The sequence below is a fragment of the Parus major genome, chromosome 3, assembly GCF_001522545.3.
Source record: "Parus major isolate Abel chromosome 3, Parus_major1.1, whole genome shotgun sequence".
NCBI lineage: Eukaryota > Metazoa > Chordata > Aves > Passeriformes > Paridae > Parus > Parus major.
This window is the reverse complement of record NC_031770.1, coordinates 54,252,935-54,274,795: the sequence shown is the minus strand read 5'-3', so window position 1 is coordinate 54,274,795 and position 21,861 is coordinate 54,252,935. Positions and strand designations below refer to the sequence as shown.

The window sequence follows — 21,861 nt, the reverse complement described above, 5'->3', positions numbered from 1 at the left end:
TTTTATTTCTCCCCAAGCTTTCTTTTAAGACACTCATAAAAGTCTGAGAGACCCTGGAGAAATCATAGTATTATTTGGAAGTAGTCCACAAAATTACTCATTGTATCCAATTCTCAACCTCCATGGCAAACCTTTCACTTCCTAGAAATAGGATGAGATTTTGAGAGCAGGAGCTGTGTATGTCTTCTATAAAATGTTCCTAATTTTCACTGTTATTCTGAAAATTTGTGCTTGCGTGTGAAAGTATGAAAGGAATCATCACAGAAAAGGGTCTGCATTGCTCATGTTTTCAGTTAACAGGGCATTGCCATTCCCCATTGTTGCTCCAGACATGTTCTATATCCTTAAGAAAGTTTTCTTATTGTAAAACATATCTTAAATATTCAATGCTGACACAGCTAGAGACACTAGCTTACATATACTCAGAGACCACTGTGGAGTCATGATAGAATTTGTTCCTAGTCTGGCAAAGTGGTGTCTACCTCACCAGTTTCCCAAATTCCTGCTGGACATCAAATGAAGCAGTAGGTGATTTCCCATGGCATGGGACCATCAACTGTGGTGTCAGGAGCAGATGCTCATCCTGCTCAGCAGCTCCCTGAGAGGGTGAGGAAGCCACCCTTCAAACTGATCAGGGAGCCAAGTCCACGCAGTCACCTCTGACTCACAATCAGTACCCATCCATACCCATTTCAAAAGAGTATAAAGTTCGTTTTAGTAATAAGAAAAAAGTATGCTGCCCAAGCATATAAAGAGGTAGATAGGAAAATAACCTTGTGGTAGAATTTAGTCAAAATGAAGTTAGAATTTAGAGTTAAATTAAAAAAAAAAATTAAATTTAAATTAGTTAAAATTTAGAGTTAGATTAGATTCTCCTCTAGTAGAGATAAATTCAAAAGTGTTATAACATTCCTTATCAGGAGGCAGGTCGATTTAAGAATACTTATGACCAGTTCCTGACAGTTCAAATTATGCTATTATAACAGAGCAGATAGCATTTATTTTACTTTTATCTCCTGTGTAAGTGGATGAGATGGATGCTGCTTTGGTAGCTGTTGATTGCACATTTTCTTTGTGCATCTAAGGTCTCAATAGTACCATCTGAAAGCAATAATTAAACATACTTGAATGTAGTGTATATGTGGTATGTAATTTAAAGCTGTACTGTCTTCTTTTCTACCCTTTTATTTCATCCTTGTCAGTCTTCAGCACCAAAACACATTTGAAGAGGTTGGAGGGCAGCACTGCCAAAAAGAGAAAGTATAAAAATAATCCCCTGGAATATATCTGTTGGAAACACAATCAGATCCTGAGATGAGCACAGTTGGTCAGAGTATGATGCTAATTACACCATCATGATCAAATGGGTTTGATCTTATTCAGGCTATTCATTTAACAGCTGGACTTACTGATCCTTGTGGGTCCCTTCATAACTCCATAATAATCTCTGTGAAGCTGTGAGAGTGCTCATTTACACACTCAGCAGTGCTTGAACTGTGATAATAATAAATGCTTTTGATTTCTCATCAGTACTTTGAAAAGTGGATTGAATTGCTTCCCCCATTGATTTACCACTCTTTTTTATGATTATTATGAAATTTAAAAATCTAGATACTAATCCAGCAAAGCACATAAAATATGATTAGTCAGTTTAGAATAACCAGATGTGCTTACGTTTAAAGCTCATGTGGGAGCATCATTGCATTAGTGCCTAAAGGAAAAGGAAGAAATAAGGCAAAAATGGAGAAACAGAAAAGAATATAACAACACTTATGTAAACCTGACCATTTGCTTACTTGATTGTAAGCACAACTGATAAGCCAGTGACAAGTTTTAAAGTCTAATATGTTAAAACACACCTTTAGTTTGTCCTTTTCTTCAGTTCATGTTTCTATTTCCTAGTTTTTTAATTTCTTGACATTGTGGTTCAAGGTAGAGGAGCTTGTGAGACTATTCTGTTTTTTCTAATGAAGCCATTATTTTTTTTATCCTAGAATGTGAAATGTTATTAAGATATTTTTAAAAACCTGACATTTCTTGAAACTGGGCTGATTTCCCAAAGTTTCTTACTAAAAGTTAGGGAAATATTACACAGAAACTGCCCTTCCACCAACAAGCTCTTACTTGATGGCATTAATTACTTTTCATGAATTTCAAAATAATTCACATAAAGGAGTTTAATTCTCTGAAATGTTCCATGTGAAATCCTTCACAAATAATTTATTTTCTCCTTCCTCCCATCTACTTTCAGTGGCACTTCACATTTTTGATAGAAGCAGACGACAGATTTTTCATTACCACTGTGAGATGTGATACCTTCTTTGGCTTTTAATTAACTTTCCAAGAAGCAAATATATTTCCCAGGCTGCAAGATTTTAACTGAGATGCATTTTAGTGAAGTTTTACTGATTATTAAATATTTTAATAACTACAAATGAGTGTCCATAAGCCCAGACATAAATAAATATCTTGTCACCAAGATCCTTGAAGTTTCAATTACAGTCTTCCAGGAATCTGGCTGCTTCTAGTCCAGTAGGATATTTAGCTTGACTCTTTAAAACAGACAAAAATTTACAGCACTGTTAAGTCCCTGTTGGACAGTCAGAATATAGCTATGTAAATAGCTATGCATCCTTGATTTGTCTCCTTATCTGCTTTTATTTTATATGAACATTGAAACTGTATTATTAAATTACTTGCACTGTTTCAACATAAGGCTCAAACAAAAGTATGTTTTGTGTGGAAGTTGCCATACAAAATAAAGCTGTTTTGTAGTTGCATCCAAAAATTGATGCTTCATCACATTAAAATGATCTTCTCTCCCATAATAGATTATTTTTGTTTTGAAGGAAGTGAGAGTGACAGTTTGTTTGTGAAAAATCTTTTTTTTTCATCACAGGAAACAAATGCTTTTAACTTTATTGGGTCTCTTTAGCTTATCATTGTATAACTGGAAAGTAATCAATTACAAGACACAGCAATCTGGCCCTCAGTACTAAAAGTAAAATATTAATTTTAGTCTCAGAGGTTACCCAAGTCCATCATTCCCTTTTTTTGAGGCATCTGTTCATCTTGAGTGTGATAAAGTGCACTGCATAAATACACAAGTTCTCAAAGACACAAATATTGTTCCCCAGCAGGTGGATGTAAATCCTAATGGAATTGCACCTGGAAAGTAAAGTACAAAATGTTTGATGGTTCTTGGTAATTGTGCTGAAATCAACCTACCTAGGATTAGATTAACACATAATAAGCATTCTGTGGGTGCTTATAAATATGCATATTTATATTCCATAGTCTTTCACGTTGGATTATCCTGTCTCTTCTCACTCAGTGTAATATCTCTTATATTCAAGCTTCCCTTTTTTCTAGAACTGCCCAGCTCTTGCCCACACCATCACCTTATTCCTCAAGGTACTTAAGCCAGAACTTTGTGTCCAAAGATTTTGACTTTGCATAGTTAAGTACAATACTGAAAAAAGGCTGTTTTCTTTTTGAATCATGGTCAGTTGTAAAAACATGCTACTTTATCCTTCAAGCTCTCATGCTAGGATATTTGTAAAGTGAATGTGACCTATTAGCTGAGGAACATTCTTGCCTGTGTGTTAGGTTTCATAAGAGAAGTGCTAGGAACAGATTTAGGACCTGCTGCTATTCATGGGAAGTTTTGTGATGCCTTTCCCTTTAACAACCTGTATGCTTTCAGGGAGATTTTGACTGAACTGTTTAACAATGACAAAGATGCTTTCATGTAATTAGGAAGTTACAGACAACTCTACTGTCCTTGGAGGCTCATGATTATTTTCTGTATCCTCAGTCCTACTTGGCATAGTTTCTTCAGAGTTTATGCTGCCATAAATGTCTGTAATAATGGTTCAACATGCAGCAACCTAAAGAGGGCACGATGCATAGCAGAAAGAATATCTACTATATTCATAGCACTTAGCTGGTGCTGCCATTCCATGGCGAGACTGAAGTAGATGCCCAAAACGGCAATCTTGCAAAATGAAGGAAAGGAAGTATTTTCTGGAAATTGATGATATCCCACTTAGTTACATCACTTGATAGAGAAGTCACCTTCAGATTTATTTTACTTCATCAGCCATGCTTACCCGTGCAAATACAGTCTGCAGAGGCTCTGGAGTGACTGTGGAATCTACAGAGGAAATAAGTATTTTGAGAGTTGCTTTCTTGGTCATATCTATAACTAAGGGTGCTCCTTCCCACCCCACTCTCCCCCTCTCAAAGCAGTTAGAGGTGCTTTAAAACAAACAGCTGTTAAATTTAAATGATTTTCAAAAGGCATTAGACAATTAAATGTTAATGCTACCTCAGTACATTTGGAAAATAAAAAGGGAGTAATCAGGATGTTGCATTGCAAACATTTCTGTGTCAGTATTGCACTATTTCTTTTACTTTTTTTTTCCCTACAGGGACCATTAAAAAAATTCAAATCTGGATGTCTATAAGTTGTACAGTCTCGTTAGTTGTCTACATTTATAATTAAAAGCTAGTGTAATATGCAGCAATTTTGACATCATATCAGGAAAATAATGGAAATCCTGATGGTTGAAGCATGACCTTTATTTTACTCTAAACTGAGGAAGTTTTTCAGAAAGCTTTAAGACTTAACAGGAAAGTAGAAAGAACAACTGAGTAATTGACAGGGTCTGTTTAATTCCATTTATCAATTATTTTGATTTTGCCAGGACAATAGTTATGATCTGTATTGTCATGTAAGAAGGTATTTCCAACATACACAATATATTATCCAGTCTTTACATCTGATTGAGCATAAGAACAGACCTTTGGCTATGTTTGCCTTGCTCTCCGTTTAATTATTTTAATGGAGAGTAGTTTGTTTTTATAGAGAATTTTGTTAAGGGTTAAGAGAAGTGGAAATGTTTCACTCTTCACTCTGTACCCACTGTAGTTTGGAAAATGGATTTGCTCCATTAGAAAGAGCGCCTTGAAGTAGGGACAGGGCACCTTATGCCAGTGTTGCTGTATTGTCAGGCACAGGGTGTTTGACTGTACTACAGGGGAAGACCCATTGAGGTGCCTGGCAGCGGTGTGCAAGACCCAGGACAGCCAAACTGCTCCTGCAGGCCATGCAGCTTCTCCCTCTGTGAATCAATGAGCCCCACTTGCCAGTTTACATGAGGATTTTGGTTTTGAAAATTCCAGTTAATGTCAATTAAATTTGATGCTTCTTAACAAAGAAAAAAAAAAATTAAAAAAAAAAAATAGGAAGAGACCTGTTGTGAAAATATCAGTGTACAGGTGAAGCCACTTGAGGGTCTGCATGTTCAGGCTTGCCCTTCTATGAGGGATAGGACCTTTCACAATATTTCTCCCTAATCTCTACTCCTCAATTCTTCTAAAAGCAGCAAAACTTGCGGGCCTCACTCCGGATGTTCCCATAGTTAAGCCTGTCTTTGCCTCTCACTGTCATACTGGGGTTTCTGATCCTATTTTCTCAACCAGCTGGGAACAGCAGCTCCCTTGGTGCCTGGGATGCAATGGCCTTGCACAGCTTGTTCTCCCTGGCAGAGATTTGGCACTGGTGGCTGCTAGCTGTGTCCCCACGGAGGGAATCTCTGTGGTGCAAGCTCTTGGTGTGTCACCCCTTTTCCTCTGTGTGCCATTTGCCTTGTCTAGGTACAGCCTTGGTGCTCAGCCTGGTCCCTGCCAGGCATCCCTGCAGCCTCAGCCCTGCCTACTCCTTTTAAAGCCTGTTCAGCTTATTCCAATGCACTCACTAACTCATTCCTCCAGTGGCCCCACAGCAGTGTATACCTGAATCCTCTGGATAAATCACCACTGTGATAGTACTCCTATAAACCACTGGAAAGGGCTATCCACAGCAAAGGTGGAGTAAAGGTATGACTGAGCATGTTAAACAAGAAGAGCATCCAGCAGTGACTGAGTGGGTACTCTCTGCTTCTTCCAGCCAATTGAATTAGCCAGCTAAATGGATTTGAGAGATTCATCCCTTGTCCTGCAGGCTCCATCCTTCCTGGCAAGCATCTTGAGACAAATGACAGTGGTTTGCATCATAGTATTCAGTATCTTCGATGGAAAGCTCTGATCTGTGTCTGGTTTCTGTGGCTGAACATGAGGCTGGACAGGTTCTAACACGGGATCACCTGGGCTGTCCACCTGCTTCCAGGGAGAGCCAAGCATGCTTCTCATCTCCACATGTGTTTGTCTCAGCCACTGCTATCACTTCTTGAGATACCCTTACATGCAATACCTGTGGATAACCTGCTGCCTGGCTGGCCTCATGTTAGAAAGCTGTTCTACACAACTTCGTACTAAGTCTTGTCTTCTGCATGGTGAACATGTACAACAATTAGTTATCATCCTCTTCTAACAAACTTTTACATATTTTAAATATGTTATCATGTCTTCCCGTAGTCTTCAGTCTTTCTAGACTAAACAATCCATGTCTTTCAACCTTCAGTTCTTCAACATCTGTTATCAATTTTTGTGGCTTTTACCTGGACTCCCTCCAGCTGTCTCCTTCAACAGCCCAGTAGGCAGAGCTGGATATAGTAATGCAATCAGGGCTTTGCCACTGCTGATAAGGGAAAAATAATTACTTGATTTGCTTACAGTATTACTCTGACTGTATATCTGGCTCCCTTTTTCTGCAAGTGGATAGAATCCTGACTTAGGGTTTGCTTATAGACCATTATAACCCCCTTCAAATCTTTCTGTGGTAATTTGCCCTTCTCATTGTGGATCTAATGCATTAATTTCAGAATATTTGTCCAAATTGCTGCAATTATGGTGAGTTCTGATCCAACCTGGTAAACTGCTTGCAGCCTCACCCAATTTAATATATCATATCAGATGTTACAAATTTCCTTTATCACCAAATTGTCAAATATTCAAGGAATTAGATTAACAACTAGCTTGTTTTGAGAAACCTCATGGAAGACCTTTCTGTGATTGAAAGCAGAAATTATGTAGTAGGATGAAGTCAGACTTTTCTCTGCCTGTCATTTGCACAGCATATGATGACCCAAGGTCACTGACATTTCAGCCACCAAAGGCAGTGCTCAGGTGCTAAATTGATCTCTGCTGAGCTGTAGGTGATGGCAGCAATATTCTCACTGGAAAAGTTTATTTTGAGCTATCAAGGTTGTTCAATGATGCATTTCTTTTTCTAACATGTTTGCAGGACTTTTCTTATGTTTCTTTATCTTTCTTTTCCCTGCATGTTTTCATGGTGAATTCTTTGCAGTTCTCGCAGCATGTGTACTTACTGATACCTCTGAAATTACTCATTTGGGGCTCTAAGGTAATTAATATCTCCTTGTATAGCATACTGTGCACTTACTGTGCACTGGGTTAATTTGCTGCTGGGCTTTAGTGCTGCCCTTCTGTAAACTAGTCCTCTCTTTTGAACTCTTTGCCCCTCTGGATTGCCTTTGCCTGGGGGTGTTCTGAATTAGCCTCTGAAGCTGGCTGTGACTGCATTCCCTCTGCTCCTCTAGCATTGGTCTGTTCTTTCCTTCCTAGGAATGATGAAATCTCTCAATTTGTAATCACTTTGGTTTGCTTTTCTTTTCATCACTAAATTCTAAAAAGTTTTACAAAACTAAAGTTAAAACTAGAACACCTTCCTATGTCTTTTATGGCTTGCCAAATTACTTCTTCAGCAAATACTTGAGTATCTTTTTCTCCAGGAGAAATAAAAGAGGTGTTTAATACCATACTTTGTTCATATGCTAATTTTGAAAGTCTTCTGAGTTTTTGTATGCTTCCATGGAGAAGTTCTTTCATCCAGGAAGCCAGCAGAAGACTGTTTCAAAGGTTGTCTTCACTTCTCAAAGTAACCAGGGGAATGTTTTTATGACCTACAATCTAATTCTTTCTACAAAGCAATTGCATCCTGAACTCAGAAGCGGAACATTGTTTTAAAACATATTCTGCAGCTTTTAAAAATCATCTGGAATATATTTCCTGAAGAAACTACAAGGGATTCTGTGCCTCATCAGTATAATGGCAACCACAAAGTGATGAGATATAACCAGCTGTTATAGCATAGATATATGTATATATATGTCTGTATGTATATCTCACACTACCCTTGGGACAGGTTGTCAACATGCAGCATAATATATATAATCTCTCCTGAGCAGTGAAAAAAGCAGAAGTAAGACTGGCAGGAACTTCTGCAACCTACATAAATATTAAATAGAGGTGAACAAGATAAATCTTATATTGGTACAACACCCAATGAGAGCATTGGTCTCAGAGTGAAGACTTTATGATTATTCTGTCTCTGATGGGGCAGATTGAAATCCTACATCTGCAGCCCTTTTTTCCTTTAGGGAAGGATCTCTGTGGTTCAGCTATTTGAGCATGTTTCTTATTTTCTTTGTTTAAAAAATATTCTGTAATAGTTATTTCAGACCTCTGTAAATGGATGACAAATAGCCACATTTTAGTTAAACCAGAATGTTCTTTAAAACAATTTCTTATCCTGCTTTTTGTGCTATTTTAGTAGCTCTGTGGGTAACAACAACATATTTCATTCTTTGGAGGCTCCAAATACTAGAAATACTTTAGGGGAGTGATTTTGGGTTCGGTTTGTATCCATATAGATAGGTTATATATCATGGGTGTTATATAATGCTTATAATTTAAGAGTCCACAATGAAAACAAAACATTTATTATATCATAGTTATATAATGCTTATAATTTAAGAGTCCACAATGAAAACAAAACATTTATTATATCCTGAGGCATTTCCAGGGAGTGAATAACTATGATTAACTGAATAGGCCATTAGCTACCACTATTACTGCTCAAATGCAGCTGAAATAGCATTTATTTAGTGGTAAAAAATATTTGGCAGCACTGCATTTGCAAAAAAATCCCCAAAACTTAACAATTGGAAAGTCTTCTACATTCCTAGGAATCTCCAAAGAAATGGTATTTAAAGGCACTAGGCTAAATTTTCCTAGGCTGTAACTGTACAAGAAATATATTAAGTATATAATTTAGGTGAATATTGCATTTTAACAATCTTATACCAACATATGTAAGAGTTCAATAATCAAGGTAGCTACGGGCATGAAAATTTCTATGGATTGATTAAAGCTTCTCTCTGAATTATCTCCATTTTGTTGTACATATTTACTTCTGGTCAGATGTGTTTGCTCTCTGCAGTACCTATCATTTCCCAGGTATTTGGATCACTGAAAGAAATATGTTCTGCAGTTAGAGAAAAAAAATACATACCTGTTCATTTTAGCAGAATTGCTGGTAAAATAATGATAGCAAGGTTTTTCTGTTAGTGATATGAGCCAGAGGCCAACCTAATAGATACAATGTCTTACTTAGGGGTTTTTTAATGGTATTGAAATAGATTGTTCTTTTTTGTATATCTTAAAAACCTTCTACTGCAGTACCTTCTATTGCAATGCCTACTGAAAACTCTGCTTGCAGTAAAAGAATTTTCCTTTGTGATGAATTTTTGTTCAAAAGAAGAAACAGAATATTTCTTCAAGGTAGCATTAAGAATCTTCAGATTACTTTATAATTTAATATTCTCGGCAATTGAATCTGATTGGAAACCAACTATCCTCTGAAATTTCTCTATCTTCTCTGTCTCAAACCACTTGCTAATTTATTTCATGATTTCTATAACGTCAGATCTCTTCAGAAATGCTGGTGGTAGTTACAGGAAGAAGATATTGTAGTAATTTGCCAGAATATTTCTGGTTTAAATCCTTTGGTGAACAGGAATTATATGAATTTGGCTGTGTTGCTCTCTGGAGATCCTTGGCATCCAGAGCAGACTGCATTCCCCAGCTGACTGATTCTGATGAATAACTTTCTGTGGATTAGGTGGTCTGTGGTGGAGCTGAGGAGCAGACTATAGCTCTAGTGACTGTCTTTTTTTAGAAAGAAATACGGTCTCTTTATAACTGAAGTTGATTTTTTTCCCCCCATATCTTGGAAAAAACAGTGTTTGTTGACAATCGTACACTTGAAAAACTAAACATTTTGAAGGGCCTAATATTGAATGCCTGATAACTCTGGAACTTCACAAGATTTTAGAAGTGGACGTGTGCAAAAGAGATAATTTTAAAAGCAGAGGTATCAAGAGGCTGCAACTACCTCTGTTTAAAAACAGATCACTCTTTATGAGAGCTAACAGAGAATAATGGTGATGGAGATGTTTCTTGATATGGAGAGTTTGGAAACAAAAGATGGGATGAGGAGCTGGTAAAATAATAAATTTTTGCTGATTGTGATATTTATACAGAGCTATTCCCATTATTTTTTGATAAGAGGCACATTACAGTTTTGCATTTTTTTAAGAGAGATTTAAGCACACCAAAAAGTTGGAAATGTAATGTGAAAGACAGTTAAAAAAAAAATAAATCTGTTTAACAGTTCATCCAGTTAACCTGCCAGAATGGATTTAATAGTAAGTCACTGGGAGACCATAGCAGCCTGTAGTCTTCAACAGGTGAAGAGCTTTGGCAGTGCTCTGGAGCTCTGTCCCATAAGGATTATCTGAGGTATTTTTTATGTGTTGTGGCATTTGACTGGAATAACTTAAATGAATGAGCAGTAACACCAACATAGATCGAGTCAATGCTTTTAGAATTTGCAGAGAGGCAGCTGACTAGAAAATGGAGTTAATGATCTGAAACAAAATGACCTGCAGGAAGATTAACTTCTGCTTATTTAGTGCTGGACTGATCTGCCATCAATACAGAGACATTTATAGAATAATAAGAATATGGAAGTAAGACACACTTTGTTTACATAATCTATAAATTTTAATTACGTTGCCAAAATATTTTTGGTTCCAGTCCCAGACAGGCATAATCAGACTGGAATTACTGACTTTCTGATCAATAGCAGCTGAGGTCACAGAGAAACCATAAGTAATGACAAGTCCTAACTTAGATGTAAAATAAGATTATTTAAGTCATTAATTAAAGTTAAAGATAAATAATTGCATATAAATGTAGACTGATATTTTCAAGCAATTTTTAGGATCTTTAAGAGAAACTTCATGTTGTAAGATTCACCTTGCCTGGCTATTCATGCATTTCTAATTCACCAGGGACATAATTCCTGCACTGCAGCAATTGGAAACAGTATTTCCACTGCAAAGTGAGAACTGTGAAGGGCATGTGGGTCTCCAATACATGACTAAGACCAGGCAGAAGATACAATTGCTAGACAGCAGAGTGCACAGAGGAAATACATTGATTCTGCAGATTGACAAAACCCTGGCAGGCAGCTGTGGATGGGTGGGTACCTTTCATCCAAAGGAGATGCTGCAAGATCGGGATAAAATTTAGGAGTACAGATATGAAGTTGGGCATTCAATGAAATTAATAAACTTTCTACTATTACTTTTTGGAGACAACAAAACAAGGGAGAATAAAAAAGTAAGTTTATTAGTTGTGAGATATTTCTGAGCCATTGGTGCAGTTGTGTTAAAAGAAATAGAAAGGGTGAAATGCTATCTTAGGACATATCAAGGTAACTCCAGCAGAGAAAGTGAAGTTATCAGTATCTTAATCTTGGAATCACTTAGGTTGGAAAAAGGCGTTTAAGTTCATCAAGTCTGACCATTAACCCAGCACAGCCAAGTCCACCACTAAACCACGTCCCTAAGGACCACTTCTACATCCCTCCAGGAATGAGGACTCAACCACTTCACTGGGAAGCTTGTTCCAGTGCTTGACAACTCTTTTCATAAAGAAAATTTTCCTGACCTAATCTAAAACTGCCCTGGTACAACTTGAGGCCATTTCCTTTTGTCCTGTCGCTTGTTACTTGGGAGCAGAAACTCATCCCACCTGACTACAACCACCTTTCAAGGAGTTGAAGAGAGTGATGATGTCCCCTCTGGGCCTCCTTTTCTCCAGGCTAAAGAACCCCTGCTCCCTCAGCCACTCCTCACAGGATTTGTGCTTCAAACCCTTCACCAGCTCTCTTGCCCTTCTCTGTGCATTCTCCAGCACCTCAGTGTATTTCTTATAGTGAGGGACACAAAACTGAACACAGGAATTGAGGTGTGCCCTCACCAGGGCCGAGTACAGGGGGACGATCCCTGCCCTGCTCCTGCTGGCCACACTATTGCTGATCCAGGCCAGGATGCCATTGGCCTTCTTGGCCACCTGGGCACAGCTGGCTCATGTTCAGCTGCTGTTGACCAGCACCCCCAGGTCCTTTTCTGCCAGGCCACTTCCCAGCTGCTCTTCTCCAAGCCTGTAGCGCTGCCTGGGGTTGTTGTGACCCAAGTGCAAGACCTAGCACTTGGCTTTGTGGAACCTCATACCACTGGTCTCAGCTCACTGGTCCAGCCTATCCAGATCCCTTTGCAGAGCCTTCCTGCCCTCCAGCAGATCAGCATTCCCACCAAGCCTGGTGTCATGTACAAACTAACTGAGATGTGCTTGATGCTCTCCTCCAGAACATCAATAAAGATATTTAACAGGACTGGCTCCAACACTGAGTCTTGAGAAATCCCACTTGTGACTAGCCACCAGCTGGATGAATTCCATTCACCACCACTCTGGGCCCAGCCATCCAACCAGTTTTTAACCCAGTGAATGATGCAGGAACTCTTGTCCAAGCCAGGAGCAGCCAGTTTCTTCAGGACAATGCTGTGGGAAATGGTGTCAAAGTCCAGGTAGACAACAAGGACAGACTTTTCCTCACCTACTAAGGAGGCCATCTTGCCATGGAAGGAGACCAAGCAAGACCTGCCTTTTACAAAGCCACAGTATCTGGGTCTAATCCCCTGATTGTCCTATACATGCCATATGGCATGTGCAGGCACTCAAGATGACCTGGTTTGTTGGGGTCAGAAGCACAGAAAATAGGCCCTTATCTCTGGTGCCTGGCTCTGACACCCAAGAGAGCACTGAGTTTAGCACAACACCATGGAGGTAACTTTTAAAGTTAAATAGAGGAGCTGGGAATGTAAGTGTGTAGGTTAGATAGAGTTTTCTTAAGTCACTGGGAAAGAAAATTAGACTTTAGGGTTTAAGCTATATTAGAAAATAAGAGACAAGATGGAGGACTTATGGCATTGTCCCTTTCTCCTTCTTCATCTTCTTCTTCTAAAGGTTTTTGGGTAATAATGAGTGAATGGACAAAGAAATCCACAGTGCAGCACACAGGTGTTGGGTCATTGGGTCACTAAGAAAAATAACTTACTTGGCATTTGGTTATTGGACAAATAGACACATAAAAGACTATGAAGAGATTCTTCGTTAGCCATTTTGTACCTCTCTCTCTTAGTGTATGTAGCTCCTTGTATTCTGTGTAAATGTAATATAGGTAAGGAAAGAATAAACAACCAAGTCCGAACGCAAGAAAACAGTCTCTCTTCTCTCTCTCTCTCTCATCAATCTTAGTCCTGGGGAAAAGAACCCAGCCACCAGTGTCACCATGACACTGGTCCATGACCTGCCCTGGGACCAAGGGTAGGCTGACAAACTTCTAGGTCCTTGGATTCTCCTTTTGATCTTTCTTGTATGTGGGCATCACTTTTGCCAACTTCCAGCCATCTGGGACCTCACTGGTAAACCAAGACTGGTGATAAATGATGGAAAGTGGCTTGATGAGTACTTCTGCCAGCACTTTCAGTATCCTTGATTGGATCCCATCCAGTCCATTGATTTGGATCTGTCTAAGGGATGTAGCAAGTCACCAACAATTTTCCCTTAGATTATCGAGGCTTCATTCTGCTCCCTATCCTTTGTCTGGTAGCTCAGGACTCTGGGTACCCTGAGAACTACTGGTTTTTCTATTAAAGACTGAAGCAAAGACATTATGTACCTCAGCCTGTTCCTCATACTCTGTGGCTATATTTCACCCCATATCCAGTAAAAGATGGAGTTTCTCCTTAAGAAGAATTTTTATTGTCTTTTAAGCTATAGACAGATTAAGTTCTAGTTGGGTTTGGGCCCTTCTAATTTTCTGTCTGCATAACCTCAAAAGATCCCTGTAGTGATCTGGAGTTCTCTGCCCCTTCTAAGGATTATAAAATTTCCATTTTCTCCTGAATGCCAGCAAAAGCTCTCTGTTCAGCCAAGCCAGTCTTCTTTCCTGAGAGCTTACCTTCTGGCATGTGGGGGTTGCCTGCTCCTGCACCTTTAAGATTTTTTTTCTTAAGGAATGTCCAGCCTTCCTGGATTCCTTTGCCCTTCATGACTGCCTTCCAAGAGACTCTGTCAACCAGCCTCCTAAACAGAACTTTGTAGCATAAAGTCTCATCATTCATGATTAAATAAAAAAAAATGGAAGACATTGAGTGGCAAGATAGGGAAACAGGACAGCCAAGAGGCAAGAAGATGCTAACAGATGTTGACTTAACCTAATAAAAGGAAATTTGAGAAAGAGATTGTGAACACAGTCTCTCAAATCACTTCCAAAAAGTGCACACCCAAAAAGAGAAAATATCCTTATTGTAAACACAAACCTTGAGGTTATAAATTGATCATGAAAATGCAGGTTTCAAATTAGGAAAAAAAATATTCTGGTCATCAGAGCAATGAACTTCTGGAACAGTAAATAAAAAGATGTTAAAAAAAAAATTAAGAGCTTGGCCAGTTAATGCAGTTTAATGGAAAGGAAAGGGAAAGGCCTGCATGCTGAGACCTTTCTGTCTCCTGTTCCCCTACTTTGTACCCATTCTGTTCCAAATAGTAAAGGGCTATGGACTGTTTTGCATGCTCCAGAATTTGCTGTCAGGAAATGCTCATAGATATTCAGTAGAAAATTAAGAGACTTCAGTTGTGAGAGAGAAGAAAAATCCAGGGGTTTGGGTTGTCTCAGGATTGCCACAAGCCATCAGTGTCTTACAACCCTGAGAAACACCCAGAGAGGTGTAAGAGCTTCCAGTCTATTTCAGGGTAGGGTTACTGGTTTGGTCTTCAGCTTGTTTCCCCCATGCTGCTGGAAGCCCAGCCAGGAGTTACTGCTTTGAGACAGTACAGGGCACTGCTATGTCCTGCTGGCATACAATTTATTAGCCAATTCCAGCTGATATTCAGTGATTGTGCAATGGCTTTTTATTTGCTTTGTCCCAGTGTGCCCGTTTATAGGAACACACCAGCCCCACAAGCGGTAGGCAGCAAAATCCAACCTGTCTCTTGGGTGAGAGAGGCACTGGTGCCAAGTGCTCCCCTCCCAGTGGCTAACGCCAGGGCAAAACAGCACCTTGGGACAAATTTGGTTCTCTGGGACCCTGGCAGCTCCCTGAATCAGCCACAGGCACCTGTGGGCTGACCCAGCTCTTACAAGCTGAAGAGGTCCAGGTTATTTAAAGGCTTCTCCTGCAGGACTGATGAGGCACGGCAGCAGTCACACTGTCGGCTCCCAGCTCTCCCACGGAACGTGCGGCTGTTGTGGGGATGCTCTCGCCATGTCTGCCAGCTCTCGGCACCACCCCACCCCGAGCTTGTCCTCACAGCTTCACAGCTTCAGCGCATACCAAAAGGGTTTGCTTGAACTGCCCCTGCTGGGTTTATGGATGTGTCTTTGCCTTGAAGTAAACCAGAAGCATTCCCACAGTCGAGCTCAGCTGCGGAGAGATTAAGGCTGTTCTTCATTAACACCTTGAGGTGTTGTTTGCAGTTTCCAGCTCACACCGTCTGCCGTTCCGTAGCCACACCAATGAGCTCTGTTTGGCTTGAATGTAGATGAAGTGTTCTAGCAAGTATGTCAAGAGTTGGCTCATGATCAAGTTTCAGTCATGTAAGTGCGTAGGCATACCCTCAAACAAACTTAAATCTTTCTCTCCATCATGGCAAGGCAGAGCAGGATAACTGTGTCAGTCAGCAAAGCTGGAAGACAGTATATTTGGATGTTCCTAGTCATGCAGATGCCAAATATTCAAAAATTGGGCCTTCCAAGATTATGAGACTGTCTTTAAAATAATCTTAAAATAAAAACTCTAGAAATCCCTTTTATCTTCTGCTTTTCTCAGATTCTTCTGAGCCTATGACCACCTAAAAATCACATTTTCCACCTTTTCATCTATGAGCATAAAGAAATGAACTAAAATATGAAAACTCCTATTCATGCACGAACGACTCTCTTCAGAAGGAGAAGCCTTACAGAAAAACATCACATTGTGGAGCTCACAAGACACTCTCTGGAGCTGATAACACTGGATTCGATGAAGCCAGGGATTGAATTGGCCAAAGTTTGCACAGCTGTAAGAATTATGTAGTTCAGATTACAGAATTCTTGCTGACAGAAGATACATATGGAGGGAAAAACACCAGGTATAGATTACTTGAAAGGAAGGGAAGAAAGTAAAAGGGGCTACAGTTGTTTTGTGCAGTGCAGTAAAAGCATTTTCAGTCACACACCAGGGAAACTGCTTCAAGGCTGTGAAATTCTTCCTTCAGCCCAGAACTCACCCACTCCCAGAAAGTTATTTGATGCCAGCGTGTATTTTGGAGGACTGACAACTGGATTATCACTTGGTATCCTAATAAGGTTTTACCTACAGAATGCAGTTTGCCACTGGACTGTTCATTTCTAACTGATACCACGTACACCACCATATTCAGTGCAGAAAAGCTTTGAAAGTTCTTCAGATTTTTAAATCATGTTGCATAGGATTTTTTTTCTAATGGTTTTAAATTGTTTTAAATTATACACTGCTTGTGTTTAAAGTATACACTACTTTTTTAAACAGTTTCATGTGGTTGTTAAACTAGCAGATTCTTGTTTATTTTAAAATACACTTCTAAATAAATTCTCTAAAGGTTTAGAGACTTTTTTATCCATTTTCATTAAGTATAGTTTAAATTTAGTGCGTTGTAACTTCCATTTAGTCTTACATACCAAATAACTTTATTATATCAAGACTCTTAGATATATTCTAAGACTTAATATTTGCCTCTTCATTTGCTTAAAAATGAAATATAACAATATTTTTGTATACAGATACAGAAATAATATAGCAGTTCAAATATTGAACATTACTGCAGCTTTTTTCCCCAAGACCCCTTAGGCTGAGTCATAGAAAACACCCTCATAATTTTCAAATTTTTTACTGCCTTTTTATATATGACAGCACAATATATATAAAACATCCTATGAGGTCCCAAATGTTATTTTTATCTTAATAGAGGCTTCTCTGACATCAGGGACAAGGGCTTCATAGTTTAATTCAGGTATTGCAATGATCAACATTCCCATAGTGTAAAGCTTAAGACATCTGACCTCAGGGAACAAACAGATTGAGGTATGTCATTATCAGTGATCTAGTATTTGCCCACAAACTTCCACTGAAATTTAAAGTCAGTTAAATTATGTAGGTTTTACACTGCTTGCTAAAATGAGGAAGTTTTGCACTTTCTATTAATCTCAATTTGATAACTGCAGTCTTAATTACACTGAGTGTTACTAATTTTCCCCTTGTCAGCCAACACACAGACTCCTGTTTCTCCTTTTGAAAAGAAGGCGTGGGACTCATCTCACTTTACTCTTGCAGTACATTTACACTGCAAAGCTGACTGCTCTGTCTGTGTAGCATAGAGTGAGTGCTGTGCAGTGCGAGGCAGACACCCACACACCTCCTCATGGCTGCTCCTGCCACTTGTGTTAAGCACTTAGGCAAGCAGGGCTCAAATTCTCCTGCCATCACTGACTGGCTCCAGATAACTCTGGTTGGATACTGACATTTATCACAGGTTTGCTTGCCGTGGATTGCAAAGAGAACAAGGATGATCTTTGAAGACAGGAGTCACCATGACACATCTTTCCATGTCAGCAAGGTGTCAGCTCTTCTGGTCCTGAGCAGGCTGCTGCCTGGACTTTCAGTTGTATTACTGAATGAACAGTTTGTCTCTCTTTCCCTGTCAACTGTTAGCAAAATCTTGACTCTCAGAAATCCTAGCCCATTTGACAAAAAGACAAAAGCAATTTTGGTATCTGTATGTCTAAAATTCTTGATAAAAACTCCTAAATCTCTATAATTTATAATCCCTAGAGCTGTTCTCAGTAAGGGGCAGACATCTGCTTTGTCTCAGCTTCAGGACTTTTGACTTCCTGTAAAAAGCAGGTTTGCTGTGGGATTTCCTCTCTGCCTTGGCAGTCAGACAGCAGTCTACATCATGAGCAGTCAGGCTGGCTCACCTGTCCTTTATCCTATTTCCTTCTTTTCCACTGGAGAAAGATAGGAGTATTTGTGTGTACTCTTTATGCTAATGTTTCTCTGTCACCACGTATTTTTCAGAGGAAGTCAGTCTCACTTTTCTTTCACTGGAAATGCACTGGGATATGTCCCTAAATATCAAATGAAATTTTGTGTTAATTGAAGGTGGGCTTTGTGTTGTATTTCAGTTTCTGCTGACCTCCAGTTCCTCCAGTCCAGAAGGAACTGGGGACTCTGTTTCCACCTTGGGGAGCAAGTTATTTCATTTTTCTGAGTAGAGCAGATGGCACAAACAAAATATATTATAGAGTGAAAAGTAGAATATGTCTGTTAATAATCCAAATTAGGTTAAGAAGAGTGATCTGTGCCTCCTGTATTTGTAGAACTGGCTTGTATCTCCATAAAGATTAATATAAATGGTAACCTTTTCTTTGTAAAGCTCAATATGACTGGCCCTTTGGTCTTAGCAGTCTTATACATTATGTTTCTGATCAAGGTATCTTTTGCAAGATAAACAGTAAATGATAATTTTGTGGTCTAGATTTTTTTTGTGAAGTTGTGCAACTGATTTGTTTCTAAACTGTAGTGGTATGTGTTTGTTGTTTTCTCAGTGGAACATTTCATTGAACAAAACTTAATTTTAAAAGGCTGTGAAACAATTCCAGTCTAAATTGATCAATATTTCAATAAAGCACATCACAAATTGATGTGAAATCAATTGTTAGCAAGACTGTGTTATCACTTGAAATCTTCTGTCCATAACAATTTTATTTCCAAAGTCTATATAATTCTTCTTAAAATATACTTGCTAGTAATAGCAGCTTTATTTGAACAAGACTGTATAGCAAAATTTATTAGTTGTTACTATTCCCGTGTGCTAGGATAACTGGGCTAGAATAAATTATTGTTACGTGAATGTATAAATTTGGGATCCATATACAAAGAGTAGTTCTCAATGATGCACCATTTAGTAGAGTTCTTCAAGTGTTTTTTCCTTGTTCCAGTAATATTCAGTATTCTCAATGACGGCTTGGATGAAAGGTTAGAACATACACTTAATAAATTCATAGAGCAAAACAAGCATTTTGGAAGCAAGGCAGTGGAAAATGACAAAGTAAAGATAAAGTATTCTGATGTTTAAAAATAGGTTAGACAAACATCAGCAGATATTGCATTGGTCAGGGATGAGCAAAGAGATCTGTCACATCACCTGCTACCTCTACTCCTTCAGTATTTCTATATATGTGATAATTATAAGAATAATAATTATATATAAAAAGTATTTTGTGTAGTTCCAGCAAATTGCAGGGTATGTAACCAAAATCTTAGCATTGGTTCTGGAATTTATTGCATGGCTTTTGTATTTACCTTAGATTGAAGCAATTATACTTCTTACCATTTTGCCCATGTCAGTACTGATTGAAAATTGCTAGGGTCTGGTGGCTTTGTGAGTGGTCTTTGTGAAATAGATACGTGAACATGGTCAAATGTCTGTGGTACGATATAACACATTCATACTCATAAGAAATTTTGCTCTTCAACCTACTCACAGTCCATGGAAAAAGAGGGACACCTTGTTGAGGTTACCTAGAGAGTGGGGCAATCACCCTCCAGAGGTACCTCTGCCTTCTACATATTCTGCAGCAAATATATACTGGAAGTGTATTCTTAGTCTTTCCTGTCTTGGTCTGTGATAATAAAAGTTTGATTTCCTTTGGACTTCACTGAGGACTATCTGGAAAAATTATAATTGACAGAAAATCAGAATAGATAATGTAGAGGTCTGTTTTGACCTTGTGTTCTGTGAAGCCCCTTCAATGAGTCACTTAGGAAGGTTTTATAGTTGTTATAAATACATAATGGACATGACCAATATGTGTTAGAGATAGTTCTACAATGAACTCATATAAGCCACTTATTAACCTGTTGGATTCTTGCTCATTGTTTGTTAATCCACTAGATTGTTTACTCTGTATCTTGTGTACAGTGTGTGAGAGAGACAATACAGGATTTTAATCCAGAAAATCTGCTTTACAAAATTAATTTTTCCAGGGATAATATTATATTGACATTTTTAAAGTACTAAGCTACTAGACATTTATTTTTTAAATAATAGTATGTTTAATCCTGGATAATGTTTTAAGAACCATACAACATTAGGCCTTTCTCCCCCATAAGCATTGTGTGGTTAACAGAGAGACTGTAAAATTTATCCCAAATCTTTCATTTGCTATTGCATGGCTGAAAAAATAAAATCATCTCATTTATAGGGCTTTTTTAAAAATTGGAATTAAACTCCAGCAACCAGTGATGACTAGTTATTGTTCCTTTTGTCAACAGGCAAGATGAAGGAAGTTCTGGCAGCTTACCATGTCCCGGGCTCTGCAGAGCTAAGTGAGAAGTGCGCCCATGTTCTAGCACGCATCACATCACATCGACCTTGGGTCTGGAGTGCCAGAAGGATCCCAGCGCTGCGCTCTGAGACGGCTCTGAGCACCTCAGTACCCCGTTTTTGACAGAACCCAGGGATGGCAATATTACACACCAGTATTACCTGTCTGGGGCAGGTTTAATTTTATAAATTAAAACAATAAACTCTATGAGTTTCTAGACCATATTTGTGCTGTTGAGGATGATCTGCTCAGATGAACAGTTTTGCATCCATCGAAGAGACAGGTTCTTCTGCTGGACCAGAAGATGACAGTGGACTGTATATTGTAACTAATATCATTTGTAGCATCTCCTAGTGCAAATAATCGAAGAGCAGGTTGCAAGAAAATCCTGTAGGGAATAAGACATGCTATGTTTTGATCTACAGATTTTTTAAAATGTTTTGTTTTTTTTTTAAAGATAACCACTTTTAGATAACACTATGTGTGCAGTCTATGTGCAGCTCTTCACTGTGGCTATCTGTATTCCAGAGATGATGAATTCCTTGTAAGACACCTCAACCTTTTAAAATTTGTGATTAATTCTTAAATTATGAGATTATAATGAAAAACTAGAAGGGAAAACTTCTAGGGCTTTTATTTGACTGGATGTCTCCAATTACTTCCTGGTAATGTCATAAAAAGAGAAGGAAATGCAGGAAGTAAAAATTAAATACAAAACTCCCCACATTGCATTTCTTCTTTTGGCATATGCACCTATCTAAATGTGTGTTTTATCGAATATCCAAGGAGAGAGAAGCAGTTAAAAGTTAGCTGAGCCATCACACAAAAGGTCTGTGGTTTTGGGCAGTATTTGCTAATTTTGTCTCTTGAATAGCTATAGAAAAGAAGGAATATGTATATGCCCCACCATATGTGAAAAGGACATACTTGCCATTCCTTTATTTATTTTTGCTTTTCAAAAATTAAAGTGTCAGTTATTTGGAATGCTGTAGTCTGTGGTCTCTTTACGTTTGTTTAGTGAGAACCTTTCAGCAAAATCATTCCCATTACAGTGTAACTGCATGGTGACCACAGCTTTGGGCCTGTATAATAAAGATGTAAATTCAAAATTTTTTTTCTCATTATTTTCTCTATTTTTATGTTGTATCTGCAAGTCTTTAATTGGAGTCCTGCTCATTGCTTGCTTAGAATATCTGGCAAAAATTTTAGGAAGAAAGGTATTTGTATGGTTGAACCTTGTTCTCTTTTGTATTATTATTTACAACAGATTGAAGGGCAGATACAAAATGTAAAAA

General features: G+C 38.5%; 1 protein-coding gene across 2 annotated transcripts in view; it reads left to right on the top strand.

The window, feature by feature from the left end:
• SCAF8 (SR-related CTD associated factor 8) overlaps positions 1-21,861 on the top strand; it is a 156,827-nt gene that overhangs the window by 71,916 nt on the left and 63,050 nt on the right. Inside the window, exon 21 of one of the 2 annotated variants that reach the window (XM_015620707.3) lies at positions 20,514-21,675. The exons of the other annotated variant lie outside the window; for it this stretch is intronic. The gene's annotated coding sequence lies outside the window, so the exon portion shown is untranslated. Of the gene's footprint in view, positions 1-20,513; positions 21,676-21,861 lie in introns of those variants that run through there. 2 annotated transcript variants of the gene reach the window in all.